This window comes from Chinchilla lanigera, unplaced genomic scaffold (assembly GCF_000276665.1).
Source record: "Chinchilla lanigera isolate Chin_1 unplaced genomic scaffold, ChiLan1.0 scaffold00051, whole genome shotgun sequence".
Lineage (NCBI taxonomy): Eukaryota > Metazoa > Chordata > Mammalia > Rodentia > Chinchillidae > Chinchilla > Chinchilla lanigera.
The window spans coordinates 16664398-16673993 of record NW_004955452.1 but is presented as its reverse complement, the minus strand read 5'-3'; positions in this window follow the sequence as shown (position 1 = coordinate 16673993).

The following is a 9596-nucleotide window of genomic DNA, read 5'->3' as shown; positions in this document are numbered from 1 at the left end:
TTTTTTTTGAAGGGATAGGAATGTAGCTCAGTGCCAAGGCCCTGGCCTTAATCCCCAATATCACAAAAAAAGGGATATCACATCTGGCAAGTGCCATTTTGCTTTGTCTTAACATCAGGGAAGATATCATACAGCCAGAGAGTGTGTGAGAGAGAGGAAGAGGAAAGGGTGCTGCACCCCTGCCTGCATAACTCACTCTTTTTTTCTTTTTTTTTCCGGTACCAGGAATTGAACTCACAACATCGTGCATAACTCACTCTTGCAACAGTAGCCTTAATTCTTTCTGAGGGTCCAGTCCCACAACCTAATCGATTTCTAAAGATCCTACCTCTCAACATGGTTACCATGGCAGTTAAATGTCATCAAGTGTTTTGGAGCACCGAAGAACTGGGGGAATTGGTATCGTTAAAGTGGCCAGATTACCAAAAGTGATCTACAGACTCACAGCAATTCCCATCAAAATACCAATGACATCTTCCCAGAAGTAGAAAAACGACCCTAAAGTCCATATGGAAACAAGACCCAGACAGCCAGAGCAATCCTAAGTGAAAAGGGCAGGGCTGGAGGCATCACAATACCCAATTTTGAATTATACTACAAAGCTGTAGTAACAAAAATGGCATGGCGCTGGCACAAAAATAGCCCCCTAGACCAGTGGAACAGAATAGAGAACACAGCTATGTCTATCTGATTCTGACAAAGGAGCCAAAAATGTGCATCAGAGAAAAGACTGCCTCTTTAACAAATGAGGCTGGGGAAATCGGATAGTCACTAGGTAGAAGACTGAAAGTAGGGACCTATCTCTCACCCTGTACGAAGGTCAATTCAAAGTGGATCAGAGACCTAGGTATAAAAGCTGAAACTTTATTTTTTTTATTTTAAAAGCTGAAACTTTAAAACTGCTAGAAGAATACATAAGGGAAACACATAAAGTCATGGGCTAGGCAAAGACTTCCTCAATAGGACTCTAGTAGCACAAAAAAAATAATAGCAAGAATCAGCTAATGGGACTACATCAAATTAAAAAGTCTCCACATAGCAAGGGAAACAACCAACAGAGTAAAGAGATAACCTACAGAATGGGAGAAAATCTTTGCCAGCTACTCTTCCAACAAAGCATTAATATCTAACATACATTAAAAACTCAAAGCTGGAGGTGTATGGTGGCACATACCTGTAATTCCAGTGCCCTGGGAGACCAGGGCAGAAGGATTGCAAGTTCAAGCCCAGCCTAGTCAATTTCCTGATTTAGCAAGAACCTATCTCTCTCTCTCTCTCTCTCTCTCTCTCTCTCTCTCTGGTACCAGGAACTGAACTCAGGACCTTGCCAGGCAGGCACTTGTGCCGCTGAGCTATATCCAGCTCAGTGTGAAGGCCCTGGGTTCAACCCCCAGTTCTGCAAACAAACAAGCATACAGGCAGGGGCGGCTGCTAACCCAGTACCCATCACTTCTCTGTCCACTGTGAGTCCTGAGTCCTCTGAGCTCCTGCCTCGAGCATGCATCTCCTTTGCACTCCTCTCTCCACCCCTGGGCTTGGAAGCTGAGCCAATCTTCCTATGAGACCTTCTGCTCCAACCTCCTGATTCTGACATGCCAAACTCTACTCAGCCACGGACACGGGGCCCTCACAGGTCCAGCGCCCACATCCAGTCCTTGCGACCTTCCACATATGTGCTGCTCTCTTCCTGCTCTACACATAGGGAATTAGGGCACAGAGCGTCAGTGTCACCTGCAAGGTCCCACTTACAGCTAGAAGGAAGTGTTGGAGGACAGATTTGCCCCGTGTCTATGTGTTGCAAACACTGACCCTTTCTGTGATGCCACTCTGTCCTTATCTGTCTGTCCGTGCGTCCATCCAGTCCATCCATGGGTCTGCACGTGTGTGTGTGTGTGTGTGTGTATGCGTGTGTCTCTCTCTCCTTCTCTCTCTCAGGATTGAACCCTTGGCTTGGCATGCTACTGTAGGCAAGCACTCTACCACTGAGCTACATCCCAAGTCCTTTTTATATTCTGTTTTGAGACAGGGTCTTGCTAAGATACCCAGGCTGGATTCGAACTTGGAATCCTTCTGCCTCAGTGTCCCCTATAGCTGGGATTACAGGACTACATCCTATTGTCTTTTTGATGTCAAGAATAGAGCTAGATGCTTTGCAAATCATTTCTCATTTAGACAATGGATGTAGCACAAAAAGCAGAAAGTGGGGCTGATAGCACTCTGTGGGGATCATTTTCAAGGGAGAACAGGAGGTGGCTCATGCCTGTAATCCCAGGACTCTGGGAGGCCGAGGCAGGAGGATTGCAAGTTTGAGCCCAGCCTGGACAACTTAGTTACTTAGCAAGGCCCTATCTTGAAGTAAAATATAAGAAAGGGCTGGTGATATAGCTCAGTGCAAAGATCCTGGATCAAATCCTCAGTACCACCACCAACACATACACACACACACACACACACACACACACACACACACACAGAACACCTCAGAATGTAAAGACTGTGCCTATAATCCCAGCACTTGGGAAGCTGAGGCAGGAGGATCACCGTGAGTCTGAGGCCAATCTGGGCTACAGAGTAAGTAGTGAGTTCAAGGCCAGCCTGCAGCAAGACCCCGTTTCAAAACAACAATAATAACAATAACAACAAAAGGATGTAAAGTCTGTGATGTGAGGGAAAGAATTTGTGCCTCTTTGTCACTGCTCTCCCCCCAGTTCTCAGAAACATCCGGCACATGCTAGTGCTGCGATACAGCTCAGGTGAGTGCTTGTCTAGCATGTGCAAGGCCCGAGTTTGGTCCCCCGCATGGTGTAGAGAGAGGGGGCAATAAATATCTTTCAACCACCCTCTGTAAGTGTGGCTGAAGCAAGACCAGAAGCAGGGCACAGCGGTAGAATCAAGAAAAAGAACAAATGTGTAGAACCAGCCCAGGCTGAGACAAAGTCAAAGCCTAAGTCCGAGCGTATGCCTGGAATCCTGGCACACGGGAGGCGGAGGCAGCGGGGCTATAAGCTCAAGCAGAGTCTGGGGATTAGTGAAGGTCCTTTCTAAAAAACAAACAGTAGCACAATAAGAGCCTGGGTTTGGGAAGCAGGCTTCACGCTCATGGCTTCTTCCCCAACCCCAGTGGAAGGGGATCTTGTAAACTAAGTTTAACCCAATCAAGACATTCCAGTTCTTGACCACAATAGTCAATTCAGAAAAAAAGACCTAAGAAGCTGCTTTATTCTTTATAAATAACTACATACTATTTTGTTTTTTTAGTCTTTTTTGAGACAGGGTCTATCTATGCAATTCAGTCTGGTCTTGAGCCTACTTTGTAGCCCAGGTTGACATAGAACTCACAACGATCCTTCTGCCTCAGCCTCCCGAGTGCTGGGATTATAGACGTGTGCTACCACATCTGGCAAATTTGTTGTATGAATATATCAAAATTAAGATGGTAGACAGATGTGATGATGCATGTCTGTGATCCCAGACACTAGAGAGGCTGAGACAGGTGGATCCCTGTGAGTTTGAGGCCAGCCTGGGATACACATAGTGAGACCCTATCTCAAAAAACATTAGGTCAGTGCCCTATTTATGGAAATTCAGATGACTTCCAATCTTCTGCCAATAATGATGCCATTAATAACCTTGTGTACATCAGTTCCCACAGGTATGCTGTATATGAATCACAAATTCTCAGAAGTAGAATTCCCTAAGCCAAAAAAAATCTACATTTATAATTTTTTTTTTTTTTTTGGTTTTTTTCCGGTACCGGGAACCGAACTCACGACCTTGCGCTTGCCAGGCAGGCGCTTTGCCGCTGAGCTAAATCCCCAGCCCCCTACATTTATAATTTTCAATGATACCAAAATTGTCCACTGTTGAGTTTGTACCAACCAATTTATGATTTTTTTTTTTTGGTACCGGGAATCGAACTCACGATCTTGCGCTTGCCGGGCAGGCGCCGTGCTGCTGAGCTAAATCCCCAGCCCCCCAAACAACTTATACTCCTTCCTGAAATATATTCTTTTTTTTGTTTTTTTGAGACAGGGTCTCACTATGTAACCCAGGCTGGCCTTGAATTTGCAGTGATCCTCCTGCTTCAGCCTCCTGAGTCCTGGGATTATAGTAGTGCCCTGCCATGCTGGACTCTGAAATATATTCTGATCAAAACAATATTATTGAATTTTTAAGTGAAAATTTTGATCCTTGACAGTGATTAGTGAAAAATGGAAAGCCAGCCCAGTTTTAATCTGTATTGCTCCCATAATGAGTGAGAGTAAGCGAAGTGTCACACATTTAGAGTATTTTTTAAATCCTACTTTAAAAATTCTCTAAAAAAAAATATAGGGGCTAGGGATTTAGCTCAGCAGCACAGCGCCTGCCTGGCAAGCACAAGGTCATGAGTTCGATTCCCAGTACCGGGAAAAAAAAAAACCAAAAATAAATAAATAAATAAATAAAAATTCTCTAAAGAGGTAAATATTTACCGCTCTGACCCCAGGTCTGTAAAGCAATTGCTGCTCAAGTGTTAGTGTATGTTCTCTCAAACTTTTCCCCATGAGTGGCCTTTGGCTGTTCTAACTGATAAACTGGTTTGATACCAACAGTTTGAACTGGAGTGGGAAAGGCTCCCATCTAAGTACCTTTACCTACTGTCCTCACCCAAAATTGGTCCATTTGCCCATTTCTTCTTAAATACGAACTTGCCCTTCGTATCACAGGCAGCTGGGTATTACTGTTCATCAGGGGCAAAGGATTCTGGGTTGGCAGCTGGGTTTGGTGAGCTGAAAGTACCCAGAGGATTAAAAAGATATGCAAGTCCCTGCCCTCAAGTGCCCAGTCTAACGGGGAATCAGGCTGTAGGTAGAGAAATAGTAATTCATGTAGTAGAAAGAACAGTGAGCGCTGGTCTAAATTCCCTCCACTGAATTCTTGCAGCACTCACTGACCAGGCTGGAGAGGATGTGATCTAGGGTGAGCTGGTTTTACCTGCTTACTGCGAGGGCCACAGAGAGAGAGAATGGCCCAGGAGTGCTGGCAAGAGAGGATCTCAATCACTCCATTACGCTGCAGGCCGGGTCTGTGTCCTCCCCCGCGGTCCTCTGTGCACCTCCGCTGGGTGAACATTTGCCTACTTCTCTTCCACATCCGATGTGAGCAACGGTAGAGCCCTTGCATTGACGCACTCAGTAATCTACGTTGATAGGAACACTCGGGCTGAAAACTGATAAGCTGTACTTAATTTTATATGTTTGTTGCTCATTTGTTAACTTTATTTTTTTTTTAGGTCATTTTTGGTTTTTCTCCGGTACTGGGAACTGAACTCACGACCTTGTGCTTGCCAGGCAGGCGCTTTGCCGCTGAGCTAAATCCCCAGCCCTCGTTTGTTAACTTTAAAAACTCAGCTCTATTGGGGTACAATTGATATGTGTCATAGTGTTTACAAGGGAAAGGATTTAAGGTAGGACACATAATTTATAGGGTTATTTTATAATAGTCACCCCAAGAGTCACATGCAACAGTGTGGGAGATCTGTCCACACACTAGAGACCGAAAGAATCCAGCCTTTGGCCTGGATCCCACAGCAATGTCTGCACAAGTCCAGCTGAAGACCTAGAACCCAAGGCAATGTCCTCCATGAGTCCAGCTGGAGGCTTAGAGCCCACGACAATGTCTCATGCAAGTCTGTTTCACGGATCTGCGCTGGGAAGGCCCAAAGGTCAGTGGCAGAAGCTAGAAAGCCTGCGCCAGCGGAGTGAAGGATCTGTGCCAGCAGGCTGAGGGGTCTGCACTGGAGCCAGGAAGCGACACTCAAAGAAAGAACCAGAGCTCCCCCAAAAAGAAAGGCAGCCACCCTCAGTGACAGTGAGGTCCTGAGAACAGCTGAGTTCATATCAGGAAAGCCAGTAGGACAAGCTTCTCCAGGAGCATCAGCAGCACCCCATCTTCCCCTCCAGTTCTCCTTTTATGCCGTCGGCAACAGTCCTCAGGAGGGCCTCCCACACCCAGTGCCGCGCTGGTTCAGCTCAGGTGGGTGTCACAAGTTGACCATTAATCCGCCACAATGTACAGTAACATGACCCATGCTAAGGGTCTGGTTAGGGGAGTTCTGAGGGCAGAATTCACCCACACAGCCACGATCACATCGTAACATAGAACAGACCCATCGTTTCTAAATGCTGCCTCACACCGCTTAACTTATTTTTAACTTTTATGGTGAAATAATCATAAATTTACAAGGGGTTGGAAAGATGGTGCAGAGATCCACGTCCTCCTCGCCAGCCTCCCGCTGCGGCTGCGCCTCTCACGGTGACACCACAGTATCAGCAGCGGGAGACGTGCACGGTGCTCTGTGAGTTAACGGTTCCGCGTCACTTTATCACGTTTCCATTCTCCTCAGCGCCACCGCACCCGAACTCCCGCTGCACAAAGACCTCCCTCCTCCACTTCCTTAGAGCCGCACGCGCTCCCCGCCTTCTTCTGGCAGCCACCGGTCTAGTCCTGTCTTCATAATGTCGTCATTCTGAGAAAGTTAAGTAAAAGAATTATACAGTGCGTCCCCTTCGCGCGGGCTCTTTTCACTCACCCTGGAGAGCCATCGAAGTCGCCGTGCCAAGCCTGTCCCTCCTAATTGCTGAGTAGCAGTCCACGGTGTATTTGTTTCCTAGCGCTGCCATAACAAATTACCGCACAACTTGGCAGCTTCAAAACAGCAGACACTGGGGCTGGGGATTTAGTTCAGCGGCACCGTGCCTGCCTGGCTAGCGCAAGGTCGTGAGTTCGATTCCCGGTACCAGAAAAACAAACAAAAAAAAAAAAACCAGCAGACGGTTATTCTCTATCGGTCTAGAGGCCAGAAGTCCGATGTGGAGCTGTCAGCAGGGCCACATTCTGGGATGCGTCCTGGCCTCTTCCAGCTTCTGTTGGCTCCAGCTGTTCCTTGGCTTGTACTTGTGTCACTTGTCACCATTTTGGTTTGAGTTTGTTTGAGACAGTCTTGCTATGTTGCCCAAGCTGGCCTCAAAATTCCTGGGTTCAAATGATCCTCCTGCCTCAGCTTTCTAAATAGCTAGGATCACAGGACCATAGGTATGTACCACCATGCCTGGCTCAGTCACTTTTCTTCTTAACATGGCCTTTTGTTGTTGTTGATGGTGGTGTTTTGAGACAGGTTCTCGCCAGGTAGCTCAGGTTGGTCTGAACTCACTATGGAGCCCAGGCTGGCCTCATGATGATCCTCCTGCCTCAGCCCCCTGAGTGCTGAGATTACAGGCGTGCCCCACTATGCCCGGCCAGCGTAGGCCCTTCACTATGTCTGTTTGGGTCTCCTTCTTCTGCTGCTGCTTCTGCTTCCTCGATCTCTCTCCCACCCTCTCTTTGTCTGTTATTTTTTTCTCCTCTGTTATCTTGATGTGGGTGTGCATGTGTGTGTTGAGGACCAAACTGGGGGCCTTGCATGTGCTAGGATGCGTACTTGCAAGCACAGTATGCACTGAGCTACAGCCTCTCTCACTTCGTATAAAGACACTTGCTGAATTCAGGATCCACCCACATCCCCATGATGATCTCATCTGAAGAGCTCTAATCACATCTGGAGAGCCACCCCCCACCACACACAGGTGGTGGCCTTGGACACACAGCAGTGAAAGGCACTGTGTCTTCTGGGGACTCCCACTAACCAATCACACATGACAGGGATGTACCACAGTTTGTGTAACCATTTATCTAGTTGAGGCACTTTTGGTTGTTTACAGCTTTCAACCATTACAAATAAAGCCTCCATGGATAATCACATCCATGTTTTTGTGTGGGTACATGTTTCCATTTATCTGGGATATATGCCAAGGAGTATAATTTTTGGACCCTATAGTAAGGCTGTATTTAGTTTTTAAAGAAAATACCAAATTAGTTCAGAGTGGCCGCTCCAGTTCACATTCCCAAGAGCAGCTTATAGAAATCCAGTTTTTTCTCATCCTCACTCCCGTTTGGTATTATCCCTGTTTTTTTTTTTTTTTTTTTCTGTCTGTCTGTTTGAGACAGGGTCTCACTATGCAGTTCAGGCTGGCCTTGAACTCACTTTGTAACCCAGGCTGGCCTCGAACTCTCAATGATCCTCCTGCCTCAGCCTCCTGAGTGCTGGGATTACAGGCATGCGCCACCACGCCTGGCTCCTATCCCTGTTTTTATTGTCCTGTTCTTACAAGTGGATGATGACACATCGCTATGGTCTCGGTTGGCATTTCCAGTGGCTAGTAATGTTGGACATTCGTCCTTCCATTTATTTGCCTTCTGTCCATTCTCTTTGGTGAAATGTCTCTTCAAGGAACTCTTATACATTCCAGCATGGAATGAATTAGCACAGCCATTATGGGAAACTGTGTGGAGATTCCTCAAAAGCTAAAAATAGAACTACCATATGATTCAGCTATTTCACCCCCCACAGGAGATGAAATCAGTATTCCAAAAAGGTACTTGCATTCCCATGTTTATTGCAGCACAGCTCAAAACAGCCAAAATATGGAATCAATGGAGATGCTGTTCAGTGGACAAGTGACTAAAAAAAATATGGTACATTAGACAATGGAATATTATTCACACACGAAAAAGCGTAACAGTCCATCATTTGAAGCAGCCTGGATGAAAATGGAAGTGATTATGCTAAGTGAAACAAGCCAGACACAGAAAAGTAGGTGCCACATGTCCTCTCTCACTCTTGGAAATGAATAAGCCAACCTCACAGAACAATGGAATGAGACAGCAGTAACTAGAGGCCAGGAAGAGGAGCGGGAGAAGGGACAGAAAGAGATCCAGTAAGAGGCACCACACACAGAGCAGAGGGCCACTCCCGGTTCTTCTTTGACCCAGTAAGTAACTACTGGGCAAAACAAACCATGATGCGTTTCAAACTGACTAGGACACAGGAAAATGATCAGTGGTTGCAGAGATGGATACGCTCACTGTTAATTTATAGAAACAGGACTGATTTTTGTATGTTGATCCTTCTGTGACCTGCTGAACTTGCTGATTAGTGTGGACTGTTTTGTTTTGTAGATTCCGTGAATGTCATCCACAAAACAGTCTTATTTCTCCTTTCTGATCTGTACACCCCCAGCAATCTTTTTAAATGTTCACTTTATTGTTGTTAATACATCTGCCATCACACTGATCACAGTCAGCACAGAGTCGCACCTGTACACAGCACATCTTAACTCTCCCTCCCTGCAGCCCTTCTTCCCGTCTACATTTACAAAAGCTTTGCTTCCATGTTTCCCTTCCTTCCCCCGCCCCCCATGCTCCTTCCCGTTTGAACACATTCTTCTTACTTCCCAGTATCTATCCTCCATTTTGCTCCTTATTTACTCTTTGGGCTTCTCACAAGAGAGAAACAACGAAATATTTAAACAAGTGTGATTTACTTCATGTAAAATTATGGTACGTAGGTGCATCCATTTACCTCCTAAAGTCCCAAGTTTATCCTTCCTTATAGCAGAGTAGTACTCCATTGTATATAAAGCTCATATTTTCTTTACCCATTCATCCACTGATGGGCATATGGGCTGTTTCCAAGATTTAGCTATTATAAATTGTGCTGCTATAAACATGAGGGAGCC